This window comes from Artemia franciscana, chromosome 20, assembly GCF_032884065.1.
Source record: "Artemia franciscana chromosome 20, ASM3288406v1, whole genome shotgun sequence".
NCBI lineage: Eukaryota > Metazoa > Arthropoda > Branchiopoda > Anostraca > Artemiidae > Artemia > Artemia franciscana.
The window spans coordinates 31,104,052-31,127,477 of record NC_088882.1 but is presented as its reverse complement, the minus strand read 5'-3'; the positions used below and the strand labels follow the sequence as shown (position 1 = coordinate 31,127,477).

The window sequence follows — 23,426 nt, the reverse complement described above, 5'->3', positions numbered from 1 at the left end:
AGGGATTGCGGAGGGGAAAACCCATTTCATATATGGAGTAATTTCTGTTCGTTTTAAGTTTTAATGTCGCTCCTTACTTTCAGTTAAAAAAACTAGTTTTTTTTATTTAATCATTTACAGACGCGACATACTTTTCACTAAAATACCTTTTTCTTAGCATGGTGTTACAGAAAGTTTATTCTGTTTCTTGCCTTTCTGAACTCCTCGAAATCAGTCGGATCCTGAGTATTTAGAGTTTGTTTGTATAGCAGATCTCTTTTGTTTCTCTCACTTATGATTTGGTCTATTTTTAATTCTAATTTTTTAAACAATTATAAACTTTAGCGTAAAGAGCGAGGGATTGCGGAGGGGAAAACCCATTTCATATACGGAGTAATTTCTGTTCGTTTTAAGTTTTAATGTCGCTCCTTACTTTCAGTTAAAAAACTAGTTTTTTTATTTAATCATTTACAGACATGACATACTTTTCACTAAAATACCATTTTCTTAGCATGGTTTTACAGAAAGTTTATTCTGTTTCTTGCCTTTCTGAACTCCTTGAAATCATTCGGATCCTGAGTATTTAGAGCAGATCTCTTTTGTTTCTCTCACTTATGATTTGGTCAGTAATCCATGGCTTTCGTGGTTCATCCTCCTTCCGTCTGACAGCTCGTTAGGGATATGTTTTATCATAAATTGGCAGTAAAATAGACATGAATTTATTGTAAGTTCAAAGGATCATCTTTTTGATGCAAAAGATATTTAATGTTAACTGGCCGCTTTGAAAGAGTTTGACAAACCGTCTTTTGGTCAATAGCACAAGTTCCAGTTCCAAAAATAAGTCTTAAAAAACAAAAGATTCTGAGATTTCAAAATTGACGTATTGTAGACAAACTATAGACAAAATATATCATATTATGGATAATATATTATTTAGACAAAGTATGGACAAAATCTGGCTGAAAATGACAAATAATTGGGTGCTTAGGGGACATATTCATGCAACTGAAAGTTTGAAACCCTGATCTTGTGCTTTATTTTCATCATCAACCTTCTCAAATTCCGCCGGCCATATTAAAAGGAGTCAGAAGGGAATGATGAAACCGCTATTGCATTAAGGTAATAGGTAAACTTGCTTGAATACTTTATGTAGGCCCATATTTTAACAAAGTGGGTCTCTTTAAATTAGTCTGCAACTCTAAGTAACGATAGAAATAAAAAAAAAGGTAATTACTAGGCTATGCATAATGGATAGTATGTTAAGTAGGCTAATAAAATTCCCTTTTCAATGTGAAGCCTGTAGCATATGATGTCTATTAATGAGATTATTCTGTATTGACTTCATTTAATATCTAGCCTAAATTTGAAGGCGATTTAAAATAAAAATCATAGGCTATAGTTGTAATGTATTGTTCTTGCTTTGGTTAAACCATTTACATTTTTGCCAGCTGGTAGGAGAGTATTTGCACCAATAGAAAATGTCTGGTTAATGTTTATATCAACAGACTACACAGGTAGCTAAGGAACAAACATAGGCTACCTCTATATTCAGGATTGCATCCTGATCCAAATTTAACATACATTTATATCAGAAATGAACTTTATTCCCCCATAAATATGTAACAAGGTAAATTTGTGACAGTGATAAAACTGACTTACCAATGAAGTGAAAATACCACTTGTTGCCTTTATTATGTTCTTTACAAATATATTAATTTCTTTTACTGTAAATTCAAATTTAAGCACTTATTAACATAACGTTAGCTTGCTACAAATAATTTTGTATCTGAGAAAATGTAGCATTATTTTAACAAATATAACTAAGAAAAGATGGTGCTGAGAAAATATAATATTTTTTGTGGAAAACAAGCAATAACTTATACTTTTATTGACAATTTTAATTGAAACTTACATTTATAGCTGAAATTGCAGCCTGAATCCAAATCTAACATGTACTTTCATCATAAATAAACTTTATTCTCACCCCATCCCTCTAATCTGCAAATATATACCCTGAATTGGTATGCAGTAGGGTAAGACAACCAGTACTGGGGCACTTTGATCACTCTGCCTATTTGGGGACAGAATTTTTGATTAGATCACAACATGTCCAATACTGGGACAAAGGACTTTAATCTTGGACATCCAATCCATACATTCTTCTGCGTTGTATCCAAAAAACCTGTTGTCTTTTGTCCCAGTATTGGACATGTTGCAATCCAACCAAAGATTCTGTCCCAGAATAGGCAGAGTGATTGAAGTGTCCCAGCACTGGTTGTCTTACCCTAAAGTTCACTTTTGATGCAAATGAATATTAAATTTAGATTCAGGATACAATTCAGAGATTCAAGAGGTAAGTTTGTTTCTTATCTACCTGAATAGTCTGTTAATATAAACATTTCCAAGAATGGGAAGTAAATTTTTTGTTGTTCATACTATTGACTTAAGAATAAAGTGAAACTACCTCTAAATGTTTCTTTTTACATTTTCTTTACAAATATAATTATTACTTTTGTTGCAAATTCAAATTTCTGTACTTTTGAAGTTTTGAAAATGACCAAAATATTTCTAGGTTCTGGGTATAAAAAAGGTTTAGAACATTGGTCCAAAACTTAATATTTCATTATACATCAATTTTTTAATTTTACAATATTATGCTGTTTTCTTTTTCCTTGATGCTTGATGTTCAATTAAAATATGGGTTTTTTTATAAAATATTAGAAATATGAAAGCCAGCAAAAGAAGGTATAGATAAATATCCCATGAGGTTCCAATCCAAAGCAGTATTTAAATTTACAGATATTCAAAATGTTAGCAAATTCAGGTTAGGTTAGGTTTAAAGGGCTTAAATTTGAATCTGCAAATAAGTGATTTTTGTATTTGTATAAAGTTTAAAAAAAGCATCAAGCACCTAAATGTTCACTCTTCATAAGTCAAAAATATGAACAATGAAAAATTTTCCAAATGGGTAGTTATTAAGTACTGGAGGCATTATCTTAGATTGTCATAAAACTTCAATCTTAACTTTCCTTTTATCAATTGCTAGGCCTAGCCTACAAGATAATGAGAGGGTTCATTTAAATTTGAAGGATATTGACCAAACTCAATTATTATTAGTATCTTATGTAGAACAATTTAATTGAACAATGAAAGTAAGGACAGTTTTTGGACTAGTAAGCTTTTTTTTCATTTGGCTATTGTGACTAGAGCTTTTATTGCCTCTATAAGCTATATTTTATCATGACCCCTAGTATTAGTGCGCATGTGGGGCTTTTGAGAAAGAAACATGTTCAGAAATCAATATTCAATATGGTACCACTTCCAATCAGGCTTCTTTTAATAAATACACGTTCTCCTTTGTTAATATAGGGTGGCTTTGGATTTGATAAACAATGCATTGACATTTGATTGCTTCAAACCAATTTTCTGAAACAAAGCAGCATCTATAATTTTCTTTAAAAGTATATTTTGAAAGATTGCCTATAACTTGTGTTGTATATTTTTACTTATTTTACACAAAGAAATTTTTTAAACCATAGGCATGTCTTGTCATCTTTGAATATAGATATCTATCTTGTCTATCTGTTATCTTAATCTAAGCTTGTTTAATACCTTTGAAAGATATGCAATTTTTGAAACAAGTATTTATTTTCATCGTGTATTTTAAAATTTAAATGGTTACTTAAATGGTTAAATGGGTTACTGATTTGGCTGCTTCTTATTTATCTAAAATTTGCTCAGATTTTTTTCAGTAGATCTTTTGATAAAAGTAGATCAAATATAAGATGATAAATACTGATTTTTGAGCTCTGGGGGCATGTATAGCGATAGACTCTTGGCTGATGGTGAAAATTTGTGGTGTTTGAAGCCCTTTAAGAGTTGACATTGCAGAATATTCTGTGCAGACGTCAGCCTATTACATTCAAATAGGCAATGGTCAATTGTTTCATTTTTAAAATTACAAAACCTGCAAAGAGGGAACTGTGCCACTTGAATTAGGGAACTGATATGATAACACCTCAAAATTTAGCCCATTTGAGCCAGACAAAATTCTATGATAAATCTTGGAAAGGTGCTTGTTGGGGAAAGGCAATAGGATTGGATTATTTCTATGTAACAACATCTCTGATAATCTCCGTTGGTGAATATCCCTAATGGGGTTTGGTACTGGGAATTTCTTTGGGGTATTGACATAATCATTTGCAATGCCTCTATACATGGATAGATTTCTTAACCAGTTATGCAGAGTATGAGAGCTATTAGTTCAATTTTTGTGAGATAATTAATCAAAATAAATCTTTGTCTTTCATTTATAGTTGATTTATAGTCCACTCTCAGTAAGGAGAAACTTGGTGTTTGTTGGTTTCCTTAGACCAAATGTGAGATGGATTATATCATTTTGTGTTGTTTCAATTTTTGCATATGGGTATTAGCACAAGCACCATAAACAATGAAGCCATAATTAATATGGGGTCTTATAGGTGATTTATAAAATTTGAACAATCTTTTCTCATGACAGCCCCAAAGTGTTTATAGTAGTCTTTTTATTATTCTTATTTTTTCTAAGGTAATTTTTAATTGTTTGTGATGTGAAGGTGGAAATTGAGTTTTGGGTCAAGCATGAGGCCTAGGTAACTTATTTGATTGTCCTCTTGAATAATTATTCCATTTTGAGTTAGCCTTGCATTAAGATTATTTTGCTTGTGGTGGAATTGGATGATTTTCAAATTGGTTGGTGCAATGGATAAATCAGAATTTTGAGAAAACTTTTCAAATTGGAATGGTGATTTTTGCAACTTTGAATGTGCAATCCCAAAGGTTTTGCCAGTTGCCCATAATACCAGATCATCAGCATATTGTAAATTGGTGTGTGGGAAGTTCATGTCCTAGAGAAATATGGAAAAGAGGAGGCAGCTCAGGACTGTACCCTGTGGAAGGCCTTTGGTTATCGCAGTTTTTGGTTAGAAGGGTGAACCTACAAAAACAATGGAACTTTGATTTTCTAGGAAAGATTTTATAAAGGATATAAGCGGGGGGGGGGGGGGGGGGTAATCAAAGACTTGCAAGTTTAACCAATAGAATCTGGTGATTAACATTGTCATATGCCTCTTCAAAGTCTAGTAATGCAGCAATTAGGATACTATTTTTGGATATGAATTCATTTATTGCATTTGTTTTTTGTGTGTCCTAGTTTTAAATATTTTTGGCACGGGATTGGTTTTGGCTTGTAGGGCTTATGGAGTTTCCTTTGTCCAAAAAGAAATATCTGGGCCAAGGTATTGCATTCTTCTCTGAGTGTGAATAAGAAAGACTTGCTTGACTTTTGGCCATTGACATCTGGTTTACTCAGTTGGGTGACATCAGCAACTGGGAACAGGTTACCTGTTCTGTCAGAAAGCCTCTCATTTAGCTCCAGAATAGGTATTTCTGGAGGGATACACAACTATTTTTGCTGGATTATGGTTTGGAGTCCATAGAACAGATTTTATTGGGATGTTAAGAAGAGATTTCAAATTCAGCAATATTTCTGCTGATTTAGCATTTTGGAGGGCTATTAGCAGAGATCCATCATGGTTAATGTTTAAAGAGAAAAATGATTTTAACAATTTAAAGAATGCAACCCTTAATTAAGCTATCTTATTTATCTCAAAGGGGGTATCTGGAGAAATTTTAAAGTAAATTCCAAGGTTTTGTGAAGGAGGAATTGGATCATGACAAGTTATTTGTGATCAGGCAGATTTTTTTTTCTTTTTTTGGAGCTCCTTGATAGGACCTCTTGAAATTCAATTTCATTTTCATCATGGATAGTGACAAACGCCCCCACTTTCACCAATATGTTATTCATTGATTCATCATGTGAGCTTTGAGATAGTGAGCTTGACCAGCCAAGATGTTGAACGTTTTTGATAATACTTGGGTAAGGTCTAGAGGGGACTTTTTGGGGGGTGTTCCATGCATTACCTATTGGAATAAGGTTTAATACTAACAAAGATAATATTATAATACCAGACTGTCTGCACTCTTACAAAGGGAGGACTTCACTATCCACAAAAAACCACGGTGTGGTCCAGAAGTTGGTTTGGTCCACCGTTGGTTGGGTTGACTTCTGATAAATTGAGATAAATATCACAAGAAATTTTATTATAAATTTCTTTAAGTGTTGCTGTTGCGGTTTAAAATCAAAGAGTTATGGTCATCAAGTCATGGCTAATTGTAGGAAAAGCCAAGACAGATAGTCCAATTGAGTGAGAGGCAATTCTGGCATGAACCCCCCTTATTAGGATTTATTAAAAATGATGTTAGTTCACTTGTTAATAGATAGATAGGTCTATCTATTATTTGTCCATGCGTCATTCCTAGGGCAATAGAACTAAAGTAGATTGTCATAGAGCTAAGGTAGTCACAGAACTTATAGTTTTCCAAGTGTTTGGTTAAATGGTACAGGTTAACGGCGGGACTAATTGTGCCTCTCTTATTGGACCAATCCTTGTTTGTTATTTTTTTTTAGCAAGTCACGTCTGCCTAGAGTCTCGGGCAGGGTGACTAAGAATTTAAAATTGATATGGGACCACCTGCCTATACAAAACTTGCCTACCTATGGTCTTAGATAATTGATACTTTTGCCGAGACTAAAGAAAGAAAAGTTAGATTTAAAAGAAAGAAGCTTCGCTAATAAATGAGATTTGGCCTTTAATTTTTTTTGGGAAGTAGGGGGTTTAAATTTTGTCCCAATTCCTTAATAATGACCCATGAATCACAAAGGCCGTAAAATAAATATTTGAAATTACTAAAAATATGTTAGCGTAAAGAGCGAGGTATTACGAGGAGTTGAACCCCTCATATGCGTAATAATTTCTGTTCGCTTTAAGTTTTAATACTACCCCTTACTTTCAGTTGAAAAAACTTCATATTTATTTTTTATTTTTTTTTAATAATGCTAGAAAATCCTACGCCCGATTCATTGAAATTTCTTTCACCATAACAAATTCCTCCATGGAAAGATCCTCCCATGTAATCCCCCTTCAAATTCTCCCCCCTTCCCAAACCAAAAAAATCCCTTTGAAAACGTCTGTGCACTTCCTAATAACCGTTACTATATGTAAACACTAGTCGAAGTCTGTAACTTGCAGTCCCTCCCACGAGGACTTTTGGGGAGTATTTCGGCCCCAAAGACATAGTTAATAGGTTTTTATGGCACTTGGTCTTTTTCCCGATTTGACCATCTGGGGGGGGGGGCCGGTTAATTTGCAAAAAATAGAAAAAATGAAGTATTTTTAACTTATCAGCGGGTGATTGGATCTTAATGAAATTTGATGTTTGGAATTATATTTTGTCTGAGAGCCCTTATTTTAAATCCCGACCGGATCTGATGACATTGGGGGGAGTTGGAGGGGGAAAACCTAAAGTCCTGGTTTTTCTACTTTAGGCACTTCCAGGTAAGCTAGGACGATGAAATTTGGTAAGCGTATCAGGGACCGGACCAGATTAAATTAGACACAGTCGTTTTCCCGTTTTGACCATCTGGGGGGGGGGCGGTTAATTCGGAAAAAATAGAAAATATGAAGTATTTTTAACTTATGAGCGGGTGATTGGATCTTAATGAAATTTGATGTTTGGAATGATATTGTGTCTCAGAGCTCTTGTTTTAAATCCCGACTGGGTCTGATGACATTGGGGGGAGTTGGAGGGGGGAAACCTAAAATCTTGGAAAACACTTAGAGTGGAGGGATTGGGATGAAACTTGATGGGAAAAATAAGCGCAAGTCCCAGATACATGATTGAAATAATCGGAACTGATTTGCTCTCTTTGGGGTAGTTGGGGGGGGGGGAGTAATTCTTAAAAATTAGAAAAATGAGGTATTTTCAACTTACGAACGGGTGATCGGATCTCAATGAAATTTGATGTTTAGAAGGATATCGTGTCTTAGAGCTCTTATTTTAAATCCCGACCGGATCTGGTGATGGGGGCGGGGAGTTAGGAGGGGGAAACCTAAAACTTGGAAAACACTTAGAGTGGAGGGATGGGGATGAAACATGGTGGGAAAAATAAACACAAGTCCTAGATAGATGATTGACATAAACGGAACGGATCCGCTCTCTTTTGGGTAGTTGGGGGGGGGGTATTTCTGAAAAATAAAAAAATGAGGTATTTTTAACTTACGAACGGGTGATCGGATCTCAATGAAATTTGATATTTAGATGGATATCGTGGCTCAGAGCTCTTATTTTAAACCCGACCGGATCTGGTGACATTGTGGGGGGGGAGTTGGGAGGGAGAAACCTAAAAATTGGAAAACACTTAGAGTGGAGGGATCGGGATTAAACTTGGTGGAAAAAAACACGAGTCCTAGATACATGATTGACATAACCAGAACGGATCCGCTCTCTTTGGGGTAGTTGGGGGGGGGTGTTAATTCTAAAAAATTAGAAAAAATGAGGTAATTTTAACTTACGAACGGGTGATTGGATCTCCATGAAATTTGATTTTTAGAAGGATATCGTGTCTCAAAGCTCTTATTTTAAATCCTGACCGGATCTGGTGACATTGGGGGAAGTTTGGGGTGGGGAAACCTAAAATGATGGGAAACGCTTAGATTGGAGGGATTGGGATGAAACTTGGTTGGAAAAATAAGCAGAAGTCTTGCATACGTGATTTACATAATTGGAACGGATCTGCTCAATTGCGGGGGGGGGGGGGGGGTAATTCTGAAAAATAAGAAAAATGACGTATTTTTAACTTACGAAGGAGTGATCGGATCTTCATGAAACTTCATATTTAGAAGGACCTCGTAACTCCGATATCTTATTTTAAATCTCAACCGGATCAAGCGTAATTGGGGGGGGCAGTTGGGGGGACCGGAAATCTTAGAAAATACTTAAAGCGGTGAGACCAGGATGAACCTGGATGGGAAGAATAGAAACCTGTCTAAGATACGTGACTGACATAACTGGACCGGATCTGCTCTCTTTGGTGGAATTGGGGGGGGGGGTAATATTGAAAATTGAAGTATTTGTAACTTACGAAAGGGTGACCAGATCTTAATGAAATTTGATATTTAGAAGGATCTTGTGCTTTAAAGTTCTAATTTCAAATTCCGACCAGATCCTTTGACATTTGGGGGAGATGGAGGGGGGAACCGGAATTCTTGGAAAACATGAAAATTGGAGTATTTATATCTTACGAATAGATGATCGGATCGTAATGAAATTTGATTTTTAGAAGGATATCGTGTCTTAGAGCTCTTATTTTAAATCCCGACCGGATCTGGTGATGGGGGCAGGGAGTTAGGAGGGGGAAACCTAAAACTTGGAAAACACTTAGAGTGGAGGGATCGGGATGAAACATGGTGGGAAAAATAAACACAAGTCCTAGATAGATGATTGACATAAACGGAACGGATCCGCTCTCTTTTGGGTAGTTGGGGGGGGGGGTATTTCTGAAAAATAAAAAAATGAGGTATTTTTAACTTACGAACGGGTGATCGGATCTCAATGAAATTTGATATTTAGATGGATATCGTGGCTCAGAGCTCTTATTTTAAACCCGACCGGATCTGGTGACATTGGGGGGGGGGGGGAGTTGGGAGGGAGAAACCTAAAAATTGGAAAACACTTAGAGTGGAGGGATCGGGATTAAACTTGGTGGAAAAAAAACACGAGTCCTAGATACATGATTGACATAACCAGAACGGATCCGCTCTCTTTGGGGTAGTTGGGGGGGGGGGGTGTTAATTCTGAAAAATTAGAAAAAATGAGGTAATTTTAACTTACGAACGGGTGATTGGATCTCCATGAAATTTGATTTTTAGAAGGATATCGTGTCTCAAAGCTCTTATTTTAAATCCTGACCGGATCTGGTGACATTGGGGGAAGTTTGGGGTGGGGAAACCTAAAATGATGGGAAACGCTTAGATTGGAGGGATTGGGATGAAACTTGGTTGGAAAAATAAGCAGAAGTCTTGCATACGTGATTTACATAATTGGAACGGATCCGCTCAATTGCGGGGGGGGGGGGGGGGTAATTCTGAAAAATAAGAAAAATGACGTATTTTTAACTTACGAAGGAGTGATCGGATCTTCATGAAACTTCATATTTAGAAGGACCTCGTAACTCCGATATCTTATTTTAAATCTCAACCGGATCAAGCGTAATTGGGGGGGGGCAGTTGGGGGGACCGGAAATCTTAGAAAATACTTAAAGCGGTGAGACCAGGATGAACCTGGATGGGAAGAATAGAAACCTGTCTAAGATACGTGACTGACATAACTGGACCGGATCTACTCTCTTTGGTGGAATTGGGGGGGGGGTAATATTGAAAATTGAAGTATTTGTAACTTACGAAAGGGTGACCAGATCTTAATGAAATTTGATATTTAGAAGGATCTTGTGCTTTAAAGTTCTAATTTCAAATTCCGACCAGATCCTTTGACATTTGGGGGAGATGGAGGGGGGAACCGGAATTCTTGGAAAACATGAAAATTGGAGTATTTATATCTTACGAATAGATGATCGGATCGTAATGAAATTTGATTTTTAGAAGGAATTCATGTCTCAGAGCTCTTATTTCAAATCCCGACCAGATCTTTTGACATTGTGGGGATTTGGAGGGGGAAATCTTGGAAAAACACTTGGAGTGTAGGAATCGGGATGAAGCTTGGTGGATAGAATAAACAAATGTCCTTGATACGTGATTGACAGAATCGTACTGGATTCACTCTCTTTGGGGGAGTTGGGGGGAGGGGTTCAGTGATTTGGCGAGTTCGGTGCTTCTGGACGAGCTAGGGCGATGAAAATTGGTTGGCGTGTCAGGGAGCTGCACAATTTGACTTGATAAAGTCGTTTTCCCAGATTCGACCATCTGGGGGGCAAAAGGGAGAGGAAAAATTAGAAAAAATTAGGTATTTATAACTTACGAGTGGGTGATCGGATCTTAATGAATTTTGATATTTAGAAGGACTTTGTGACTCAGAGCACTTATTTTAAATCTTGACCGGCATTAAGCCTCTTATTTTCCTTTTTAAATCAATCTATTGATTCATAGAATTTTGTTAGAGCTCATACCATATGATCTCTTGGCTCTTAGCTCTTCTCGCCTCGTCACAAGTGCCATATGAGCTCTTAGCTCTTGTTTAACTATGGTGCATAAAATGGCTATCTCAGAATTTTGATCCGGTGACCTTGGGGGGAAAATGAGCGTGAGATGGGGCCTAGGTGCCCTCTAATTATTTTGTCACTTGAAAAGAGCACTAGAACTTTTAATTTCCGTTATAATGAGCCCTCTCGCGACATTCTTGGACCACTGAGTCAATACGATCACCCCTGGGAAAAAAAAATAAACAAAAAAATAAATAAACACGCATCCGTGATGTCTTCTGGCAAAAAAAATGCAAAATTCCATATTTTTGTAAATAGGAGCTTGAAACCTCTACAAGTAGGGTTTTCTGATACGCTGAAACTGATGGCCTGATTTTCTAAAATAAGGCAAATTTTCTAAGGCTAGTAACTTTTGACGGATCAGATTAAACTTAATAAAACTTATATATTTAAAATCAGCATTAAAATACGATCCTTTTGATGTAACTATTGGTATCAACATTCTATTTTTTAGAGTTTCGATTACTACTGAGCCGGGTCGCTTCTTACTACAGTTCGTTACCACGAACTGTTTGATATTAATGATCTGTTATTGTTACCTGGCATTAAACAAAAAACTGTATCAAAAATATAGCTCAATCCTACCTTCTAGGGCTATTATAGAGTGATTGAGAAGGATGGGTTTCGTTTTACAGATATGGGATGATGGTTTGCTGAAAATTGAGCTCTTTGGCTGTCTAATTAGGACTAGTGGAAAAACAGGACGTTCTCGAATGGGGTAGCAAGAAGCCACAAGGAAAGTTTTAATGAAATTTTCTAGGAAAGTTAGAAAGTCACAAGGAACTTCGGATTGGAAAGGCAACTTTTGGGTCAAATGTTCAAATTTTCCAAATTGTTCTGCAAGTGAAAATAGGGAGTATGGTGTATTTTGAAGAAAAAACCGAATGCCAGTATATATATATATATATATATATATATATATATATATATATATATATATATATATATATATATATATATATATATATATATATATATGTATATATATATGTATATATATATATATATATATATATATATATATATATATATATATATATATATATATATATATATATGTATATATATATATATATATATATATATATATATATATATATATATATATATATATATATAAATGTATACTTATATATATATATATATATATATATATATATATATATATATATATATATATATATATATATATATATATATATATATATATATATATATATATATATATTCTGTCAGTCGAATCCATGTAAGAATGCAGCCGTTCCCCAAGGGGCAATACTATCAGTTCTTAGGGGAAGAAATAATGTAAATAGGGAAGAGCATAAACTATAATGATATTACTGAACTTCAAGTGTTTGTAAAATTATATTGGCAAACTCGAGGGGACTTCGATCTCCGTAAGCAGAATATACTTTCTTTGTGCATTTAGCTTCTGTTATGACCTTGTAAGACTCCCTCTTCTAGGGCTTGTATATATGGAGTGCTCTACTCCAATAAAAAGGCGCACAGAGATCTCCAATAAAAAGGCGCAACGAAGAAGAACGCATTCTGGCGTACACTCAAATAGCCAAAGTAAATCAGCATTTCATTTTAAATTTATTTTTTTCCAAGTTATCCATAAATCTTAGTTATGGGGACTCATTTAACGTAATTTAACGGATTGTTTAACATAAACATTCTTATTACAAAGAATTCGGGGGTCTCTCTGCCATTTGGAGTTCAATTGAGATAAAAATATATAGGAATAATGGGTAAAACTTTTCATTGAGACAAAAAAAAACATATTTATGTTTTTTACAGTAAAAAACAATAAAAGTGTATTTCGGCTACACGTCGGATAATCTTTATCAACGAAAAGAAAAAGACTTGAAAGGGAAATAACTGAAACATACAAGAAAATAACATAAGGAGATAAAAAGCGATATACAATAAAAAGAAAACGAGTAAAATGAAAGAAACCTAACAAATAAGAATCATTTAAATTCTATGCGATTTTGTTCTGCATTTTAGCTATTTAGTGTTTTCACTTGGTATCTACCAAGTGACATATAGCGATCGCAAATTCTGTCAGTCTGTCCTCTTTCGATGCGCTACCTTACAGATGGAGAGAATATTACGGTGGATTTGTCCATTCGAAATTTTAAGCGGGGATCAAATTGTGTGGCAAGATTTTTCCGTGAAAAAATATGGGCAATATCCTAAAGGGTGGTGCATGGTGACATTGCACAATTCTTACTGCACCAAAATGTTTCTGGTGTTTATTTTAATCCTTTATTTAACTGATATGATTTGCTTACCAGCAAGTGCTGATCTCCGTTTCTTGGCCCTTCAGCTGTGGGTAGGCTTTCTATAAACTGAAAAAAGTAAATGGAACTCACTTTTGATCAATAAGATATCCAGAAAAGGTAGTTTATCACTTTCTTCAAACTCCACTGTAAATTTTACGTTTTTGTAAAACAAAACAAAAAAAGTCCTCAGCTTTGTGTTTTGCTTGGTAGTCATAGATGGCATTGATTCTTTTTCTCTGGCATGTTGAGTTTTCTCTCTCAGCTGTTTCCGGCACTCTTTGGGCTGCTTTCTAAGCAGTTTTACGAGATCCAAACTTCTCAAAACCAAACATTTTTCATGATATTCCTGTATTCCGCAGAAAGAAGTTCCGTTTTCTGGAAAGGAAAATGTATAATCCGTAAGGAAATGACGTTATAAGTCGAATATATTACTTGGGATTTTCAAATAATATTATTATTTCAGCTTGTGGTCAACGAAATGCTCAGTTTAATAAGGGTGCTTCTTTGGATTGTTATTCTAGTTGTTTGAATACCAGTTTAAATGAGTATGACACAAAGAATTCTACAAACTAAGGAAATCGAAGTGTCTTGCAATGAGATATTCAATTTCTATTCGTCGTAGTGGTTGTTTAGTATGGGATGCCTTTTTAGATGAATTGAAGTCAGTGGAGTAAGCGAGGGAGTTTGGTGCCTTGTTGATGTTAATGTTTATGTAATTACTGAGGGAGATTGGAGAAGAGCACGGGTATTTATGGTGAATGTTCAGGTGTGCCAAAGTCAATTTGTGAGGTTTTCTTGACTGGAGGAAGTTTGAAAGGCTATTATGTTATAGGAGTGGGTTCTGGGTGTTTTGAGAATTTCTATCACCCGGTAGGCTGGGGTTCTTTAGGAATTGGTACGAAGGAAACGAAAAAGAAGAGAAAAAATGTAATTCGTTTCTTTTTCTTTTGTTTTTGTTGTTTTATTTGTTTTAGAAAATCAACATTAAATATAATGCATTTTTGGTTTCAGCTACATAATATGATTCTTTGTGAGCATTTGCTTCATGAATGATGTAATTTGTGTTTTGTTTATTTCCTATGCCAATTTTTGAATAATAAAAAAACAAAACAAACCTGACGCGCAATTGACATCGGGAATCAATCCACGATTTGCGTTCCTCAGCCGAAGGACATCTTCTAGAGCGCATCTCAAATTGCAATGTGACTCTCAAAATATAATAATATCCTTTAAATTTTTCTTTCTGTAAGTTTGAAAACGGGGGAAAGAATTACATTAGGTTTTTGATTACTCAGATTAAACCTAGCACTTTTCTTAAAACGTCGTCATTTTTTTTTTTTTTTAGAAGTTTTGAGAAGTAATTTGAATATACCGTGGTCCAAACATTAAATAATATGAAAATATAAATAGAGGTGCAAGGAAAGTTTCGTGGCCTATTTTTAAATCCATTGGGAGACAAACTTGGCCTTATCTAGGGGTGGGGGTTGACCCCCCCCCCCCCTAATTTTTTTTCAACTTGTAAAAAAGTACCACAAGTATAAAAACTATTTTTATTGCGTTAAAAAATTGTCTACCCCCCCCCTCCCCTCGAAAAAATATTCCCCCTCTCCTAACAAAAAATTCTAGATGTGCTCTTGGAGGCAATCCATTGTAATTTACTGATTTATTACTGTATTTCTATGACAGATCAAGCAACAGAATTCGCATAGAGAAACGTTATACTTAATGCCAATAATATTAACACAAATTTTGGACGTTAAAATGTATTAGCATTGACGGAATCGACAGCAATTAAATTGCCAGGATCACGTCGAATTAAACAACTGGAATGCTGCTATTCTTCATCGGATTCTACCCAGAATGTTGTTTTTCCTGTAGTTATTATAAATTGTTAAACTTATTTTCATAATAACCTTTCATAAGTAAATAAATAGCCAGTTAGTGCTATTTTTAAAGCTAAGGTTACATGTCTCCAGATGTATGATAGTTCTTCTTAAAAGACTAATCCGTGCATGAAATTCCAGGCTTATTTACGTATTGGTACGAGCATTTGTGGTGGATCTCTCGTAAACCACTACCATGTCATAACAGCTGCTCATTGTGTGGCCGGAGCAACGCCAGACCAATTACGTATTTACTTGGGAGAATACACGCTGAATAGTGAAGTAGAATCCTTCCCTTCTGTCATTGTTGGTGCTTCGCAGATAAGCGTCCATCCACTTTATAGACCTAATACACCGGTAAGTAGATAGTTTTAACTATACCTTGTTTTTATACTGAAAATTGACTCAGATATGACCCCAGCAAAATATAAATTTTGAGCAATCTAAGTTTGAAGTTATAAGGCTAGATATTATATGGTCACAGGAAAGGCTAAACAAAACTATTAAATATCATTTGCTATGTTTTATTAGTGTGACTATAGTACGCCGTTTTGAAACATGATAGCTCTTTATTGAGAGGAAACACTTAACCAAAATATATTGAAAGATCCCACTTATAGGTCAAGAACCTTTAGTCATGGTAGGGCACTATAGAGTTGAGTTGTTCGTATTGTCCACATGAGACATAGTTTCCAAATAATAGATTGCGCCCAAAATCAATTTTAATTTGAAATATCTGTAATCTCAAGGGCATCAAAGCTGCTCAACTTAAGCCCTGTTATTTATGTTATAAAATGTAAGAAGAACAAACGTTTACCATAAAAATGATTTAATCAAAGCCTTAGGAAACATGTGATTCGGCATTGAATTATGGAAGAAAATTTTCAATGTATACAAAGGTCAAGAGTTATTTTTCAAACAGAAGAATACCTGCATTTTTACATCAAACATGGCATCAAATTCGGTTATGAGGTTTTCCGAGTGGAACGTGATCATATTCAGCCTAGGTGTTGTTTTAAATGTCAAAGTTTTAACCATGTTCAAAATCAGTGTAAATCTGAATGTTTCAAATGTGCCCGATGTAGCGGTAATCACATTTCGACTAAAGACTCCCCATGTCAAGCGCCAGTTAAATGCGCCAGTTGTGGCTCGAATGATCATCCAGTTTGCAGCTTTAGGTGTCCGATTTTAAAGAAATTTTGTAAATGAATGTATTACTTTGTATTACGTCCTTTAATTCAAATGGTGTGTTAGGGAAAATACCTGTACTTCATAGTTTTTTGAATGAAAAATCATCGTTATTATGTCTTCAGGAACACCACCTCCTTGATCATTCGTTGAATCTGCTTTCTAGTCTGTCTACTGAGCATGACATTTTTGCTGTTCCCGCTACACCGACTGGTAGACGTCCCTCCGGTGGTTTAGCTACTATTTTACCCAAGTCTCTTAATGCAGCTATTCTAGCAATTGATACAAATTTTTTAGCTTGTAGTTTTTCAAACGTAGTTTTAATTAATTGTTATTTTCCGACTGATTAGCATGGTGATATTTCTTTTGATGCGTTTACTCAATGCTGTTTTAATCTTGGTCTTTTTGTCTCTAGTTTACGGTCAAATTTGCGTACTTATATTTTAGGTGATTTTAACTGTGATCCAAATATAGCAAATGAAAGGGGTAAAATTTTATCTTCTTGTCTTCCTAATTTTTCTGTTTTACCGAAGTCCCAGGATTTTACTTATATTCATTGGAGTGGTAGTACAACTAATATTGATCATGTTTTTTCTTCTAACCCAAGTGATCCTTTGTCAGTGGAGTAAGCGAGGGAGTTTGGTGCCTTGTTGATGTTAATGTTTATGTAATTACTGAGGGAGATTGGAGAAGAGCACGGGTATTTATGGTGAATGTTCAGGTGTGCCAAAGTCAATTTGTGAGGTTTTCTTGACTGGAGGAAGTTTGAAAGGCTATTATGTTATAGGAGTGGGTTCTGGGTGTTTTGAGAATTTCTATCACCCGGTAGGCTGGGGTTCTTTAGGAATTGGTACGAAGGAAACGAAAAAGAAGAGAAAAAATGTAATTCGTTTCTTTTTCTTTTGTTTTTGATGTTTTATTTGTTTTAGAAAATTTCAAACAGTTCGTGGTAACGAACTGTAGTAAGGAGCGACCCGGCTCAATAGTAACCAAAACTTTAAAAAATGGATATAAAAATAGTAACCAATACCTACATCAAAAGAATTGCATTTTAATGCTGATTTTAAATATATAAGTTTCATCAAGTTTAGTCTTACCCATCAAAAGTTACGAGCCTGAGAAAATTTGCGTTATTTTAGAAAATAGGGGGAAACGCCCCCTAGAAGTCATAGAATCTTGACGAAAATCACACCATCAGATTCAGCGTATCAGAGAACCCTACTGTAGTAGTTTCAAGCTCCTATCTACAAAAATGTGGAATTTTGTATTTTTTGCCAGAAGGCAGATCACGGATGCGTGTTTATTTGTTTTTTTTTTTTTTTTTTTTTTTTTTTTTTTTTTTTTTTTTTTTTTTCAGGGGTGATCGTATCGACCCAGTTGTCCTAGAATGTTGCAAGAGGGCTCATTCTAACGGATATGAAAAGTTCTAGTGCCCTTTTTAAGTGACCAAAAAAATTGGAGGGCACCTAGGCCCCCTCCCACGCTAATTATTTTACCAAAGTCAACGGATCAAAATTCTGAGATAGCCATTTTATTCAGCGTAGTCGAAAAACCTTATAACTATGTCTTTGGGGACGACTTACTCCCCCACAGTCCCCGTGGGACGGGCAACGAGTTACAAACTTTGACCAGTGCTTACATATAGTAATGGTTATTGGGAAGTGTACAGGCGTTTTCAGGAGGATTTTTTTGGTTGGGGGAGGGGTTGAGAAGAGGGGGATATGCTGGGGGAACTGTCCATCGATAGTTTGTCATGGGGGAAGAAAATCTCCATGAAGGGAGGGCAGGATTTACTAGCATTATTTAAAAAAAAAAAACAATGAAAAAATAAATATGAAAAAGTTCTTTCAGCTGGAAGTAAGGAGCAGCATTAAAACTTAAAACAAACAGAAATTTTTACCCATTTGAGGGGCTCACCTCCTCCTACTACCTCGCTCTTTACGCCAAAGTATTTTTTAGTAATTTCAACTATTTATTCTACGGCTTTTGTGATTATGGGGTCATTCTTAATGAATTGGGACAAAATTTAAGCTTTAGTGTAAAGAGCGAGGATCTGACAAGGGGGCGAACCCCCTCATATATGTAATAAAAATATGAGAATACAAAAGTTCTTTACGTAAGCTAATTTATAAGTTACGTAAATCTTTTACTAATAAAAATATTCGTAAAAAATTAAAAATTATAGTTGCCTTTTTAATTAACCAAAAAATCAGAGGACAACTAGGCTTCCTCCCCCGCTCTTTTTTTCTCAAAATCATTCGATCAAAATTATGAGAAAGCCATTTAGCCAAAAAAAAATGCAAATTTTGTTTTAATTATTCCTCTGCGGAGAGCCAAAATCAAAACATGCATTGATTCAAAAACGTCCAGAAATTAAATAAAAAAACAAGTTTTTTTGACTGAAAGTAAGGAGCGACATTAAAACTTATAACGACCAGAAATTACTTCGTATATGAAAGAGGCTGCTTCCTCATCAACGCCCCGCTCTTTACGCTAAAGTTTGACTCTTTCTCTCAATTCTTCTTTTTAAAACAGTAAAAATCTTTAGCGTAAAGAGCGGGGCGTTGATGAGGAAGCAGCCTCTTTCATATACGAAGTAATTTCTGTGCGTTTTAAGTTTTAATGTCGCTCCTTACTTTCAGTATAATTATGGCTCATTAAGCACCATCTATTAAAAGATGAGGCCGTGAGTCGGTATAAGCATGGATGATTTTTGTGGAGAAGAAATTTCTGGGGAAAAACTTTCCTGGGTAGATAAGGTGTAATTTGAAAAGTCAAGACTTCAGAAAATAAAATAAGTTTGTTTTTGTAAGACAAGATTTTATTCCAACAAAACGGCCATCACAAGCCCAAAAGGGCCGAATTCGCTCTTTAGTGTCAGTACAAAAAAGCGCTAAGAGTTCATAAGGCGCTTGTGACGAAGTCGGAAGAGCCATGAGCTCTAGCAAAATTCTAAGAATCAATAGATTGATTTAAAAGGAAATCAGAGGCTTAATAAAGGTCATGATTTAAAATAAGAGCTCTAAGACACGAGCTACTTCTAAATTCATTAAGATCTCATCTCCCATTTGTACCAAGTTTCATCCCACCTGGTTTCATCTCTCCTCTCTATGAGTTTTCCAAGATTTTCTTTTATCCCCTCCAACTCCCCTCAGCGTAACCAGATCTGGTTGGAATTTAAAATAAGACCTCTGAGGCATGAATTCCTTCTAAATATCAAAATTTATTAAGATCCAGTCACCCGACCCTAGGGTAAAGTACCTCAATTTTTCTAATTTTTTCGAATCAACACCCACCCCCAACTCCCCACAACGAGAGCAGATTCAGTCCAGTTGTGTCAATCACGTATTTAAGACTTGTGCTTATTTTTCCCACCAAGTTTAATCACAATCTCTCCACTCTAGGCGTTTTCCAAGATTTCCTGTTTCCCCTTCAACTCTCCCCAATATCACCGGATACGGTCCGGATTTTAAAATAAGACCTCTAAGACACGAGTTCCTTCTAAATATCAAATTTCATTAAGATCCGATCACCCATTCGTAAGTTAAAAATACTTCTTTTTTCAATTTTTCTTCTCCCTCCAGCCTCCTAGATGGTCGAATCGGGGCAACGACTGTTATAAAGTCAATTTGAGCAGGTCCCTGACACGCCTACCAATGTATGTCTAGAAGCACCAAACTCGCCAAAGCACTGGAAATCCCTCAACTCCTCCAAGAGAGCGGATCCGGTACACTTATATCAACAATGTATCTAATACTTGTGCTTATTCTTCCCACCAAGTTTCATCCTGATCTCTCCACCCTAAGCGTTAGCCAAGATTTCCAGGTCACTCTAAATATTAATTGTTCGACCTCAAAATTGCATACTTCCAAAAAAAGCTTTTGCACACTTTTTTGAATTATTTTTTTTTTAATTTCCTCTCACTTTAACTTCTTTCACAACAAAAAGGCCTTATATTTATTTCAGGGCTCCTGAATTTGTAATAAGGACATAATAAGGTCTTTTTGGTATGGTTGATGATTGCTAGGGTGTTCAGAACTAATGAAAATACTGCCACTTCTATTTATCTTAGCCCAAACCAAAGAGTTTTAACTTAGTTGCATTGAACTACAGTTTATTCTTAGCTGCCCAATTTTAAATACACCAGTCTCTTAATCTTCAGTCAATGTTATCTTGTGAGACAAGATAACATGTCTGGAATATGATTTTTGACTTTTAAAGCCAGGTAAGGCCTTGAGGTAAAAGTCACTTCAAACTTTAAAGCAAAACCTTTGAAATAAAAAAAAAATCGTTGCACTTATACAGGTTTTGAAACTGCAAACAGGTATATTTGCGAAAAGAGGACATGCATATTCCATGACAGGTCTGATGCACGAAATGAAAAGTGGCAGAACAGACTCATCAGGGAGAAGACTTTTGCATCTTAGGATAACTCCTAACTTCTTGGAGGAAGAGGATCTAATTTTACTGAGTTGCTCAGTCCATGAGAGTTCCGAAGAGAAATTAATCAAAGTAGGCACAGTGTATCAACTCGCATTATTGCCTCTCCTTTGAAGACGAAATCAGGATGAGCCCTCATATTAAGCACCTGAGAAAGTAGGAGCTCTTACATTTTTGATGCGTTAAAACTTTCAAGCCATGCATCTGCCCACGCCTCGATTCTCTCCAGGTCAACCTTATGGGGTTTGCTGGGATCGTCATCTTTTGCAATTGATGCTTTTGTTGTCGTGTCATCAGCAAAGTGGTGAGGTTTCTTCACAAGGTTGTCCCCTAGATCGTTTACGAATACCAAGAAGAGTTGGCCCAAGAATACTTCCTTGGGGTACTACCGATAAGATTGGATGTGCTTTTGATATGAAGCCGTTGAGGACAACTTACAATGATCCTTGACAAAAAAAAGTCAGCAAGCACCTCAAATAGTCGAATATCAATTCCACAGGCTTTCAGTTTACAAAGAAGTCTCTTTTGCCATACACGATCAAAGGCTTTCGCGATGTCAAAGGAGAGAAGGCAAATATCGTGACCCTGAGAAAGGGGCTCAACCCACTCATGATTTACAGCCCAAATGAGTGTATGTCATCAAAGAAAAACTGAAACAAAAAACCGAGGAAATATATGGATCAATTTTATTAAATGGAGCTTTTATATATATTTTCATTTTTAAACATTTTTCTTGTATTTACTAATTGAATTTGAAGGAACGCATTTGTCTCTGTGCTTTTCTACATAACAAAATGAGCCAGGAAAGTCTAAAGGGATTTGTTAATAGTAAGGGAAAAAAGGTACATTGACCTAGCATCCCAACCACCTTGAGGTTTTCGCTCTAGGTCGGAAAAACATAGTATTTATTGTCTGTAAATGATTGACGTTCCTCTTCTTTTCTAGGTAATGAAGTAGCTGCTGGGCAGTAAATTTCGAACTCTGTATAAGCCTGTTTTCTGTTGCATTCGTCTTTTTGTGTATAGACGCTTATTTTTACATAAAAAGACAGTGCAGCAGAACTGGTTTCTTATAATTTTAAAGTTTAAATAAATAAAAAATCAAGGGTTCTAAACCTTAAGTTAAATAGAATCTCAGTAAAATTCGCGTGTATTTTTCTTTCTCTCACCTTTTCATATTTTACAAAAAAAATAGAACCCTAAAAAAATTTTCTAATCAATATTCTTTTTTGCTCATCCTTCACCTAACGAATTTACTGCTCATTGAAGCTGTGCAATTATGTGGCCTCTGCTCCTGCCAAGGAACCCCTTCCTGACTCAACATTCAAGACCATTTTTTTTCCTTATTTTAATAGAAATTAAATTAATAAAATATTGCTTCTTTGCATTCTTGCAAACTACTTGTTGATCCTAGAGTTAGGGATAGTTCATAGGAACGGAGTACAAGACAGATAAAATACAAAACGGCGTTTATCAAAACAATTAATGAAAATCACTTATTATACACGAACATGTGTTGGATACTTATAAGTTTAAACATCCCCTTTTAACATGGGGATGTCATAAAGGAAAACTGGTTTTATGATTATGTCTCAAAAACAGTTTCGACAGATCTGTTTCTGGACCCACCATTTTATATTTACGGATTAATGCTAAACTTAAAATAATGTAGCTAGGCTTTTTTATATATAGAGTGAACCTTGATAAAAGTTGGAAAGGCGATCTTGCTTGTCGAAATGCCCCAATGCCAGAATTTACCGTATCTATATGCTTACTAATGGCGAAATAATAATAATTATGAAATGACTAAAATAATTCATTCTCTCAAATATGTTGAAAAACCATCGGAGAAAGAATAATTTCTGTTGAAAATATGTTCCGTATTCATTAAAGAGCCAACACCGCTAGTTGTTTGGTGGAGTTAAATGAGAGTTGCGCAACTCATATTTATGGCTTTTTCGTGTTTTTTTTTTTGTGCTCGATATCTTCATTCAGCTTAGTCTGTTTGGTTTAAGATTGTTAACTTAGAGGATTCGATTTATGCATTTAATGGCAATGCAATGCGGAACCAATGAATTTAATATGTTTTGATTATGGACGTCTATACTGTATTGATAATCTCAGATGTGTTGTTGTCCAACTGAAAAACCATTATATGAATATAATTCTGCCATCGTTTTCATGTATTGGATTTTCAGTGAAATGATAGTGCATATATTACTTTTGTATAGCTTCTGGTGAATAGAAGAGCATCCTAACCCCCAAAAACCTTGGGGTATTTTCTTGGGTATCTAGGCTTGTATGAGAAGGCTAGAGGAATTTTTTAAGAACCTAATAAAATTATTGATGAAGAATTTTGATCATCCTTCAAAAGATCAATACAGTACGGCCGTGCGAAATACGAAAGGGATTGTATGATATTTTCGAAAATGTTAAAGATTAAAGCGTTCCCAGTTGAGTCATAGCACATGTGAAAGCTTTTGAAATTGTTGAG

At 35.3% G+C, this 23,426-nt stretch overlaps 1 long non-coding RNA gene across 1 annotated transcript; it reads left to right on the top strand.

Moving 5' to 3' along the window:
- The first annotated feature begins 1,012 nt into the window (after window positions 1-1,012).
- LOC136040111 (uncharacterized) lies at window positions 1,013-22,319 on the top strand. The gene is made up of 3 exons (XR_010620625.1): window positions 1,013-1,098; window positions 15,447-15,662; window positions 21,879-22,319. It is a non-coding gene; the product is annotated as an uncharacterized LOC136040111 (long non-coding RNA).
- Window positions 22,320-23,426: the final 1,107 nt, after the last annotated feature.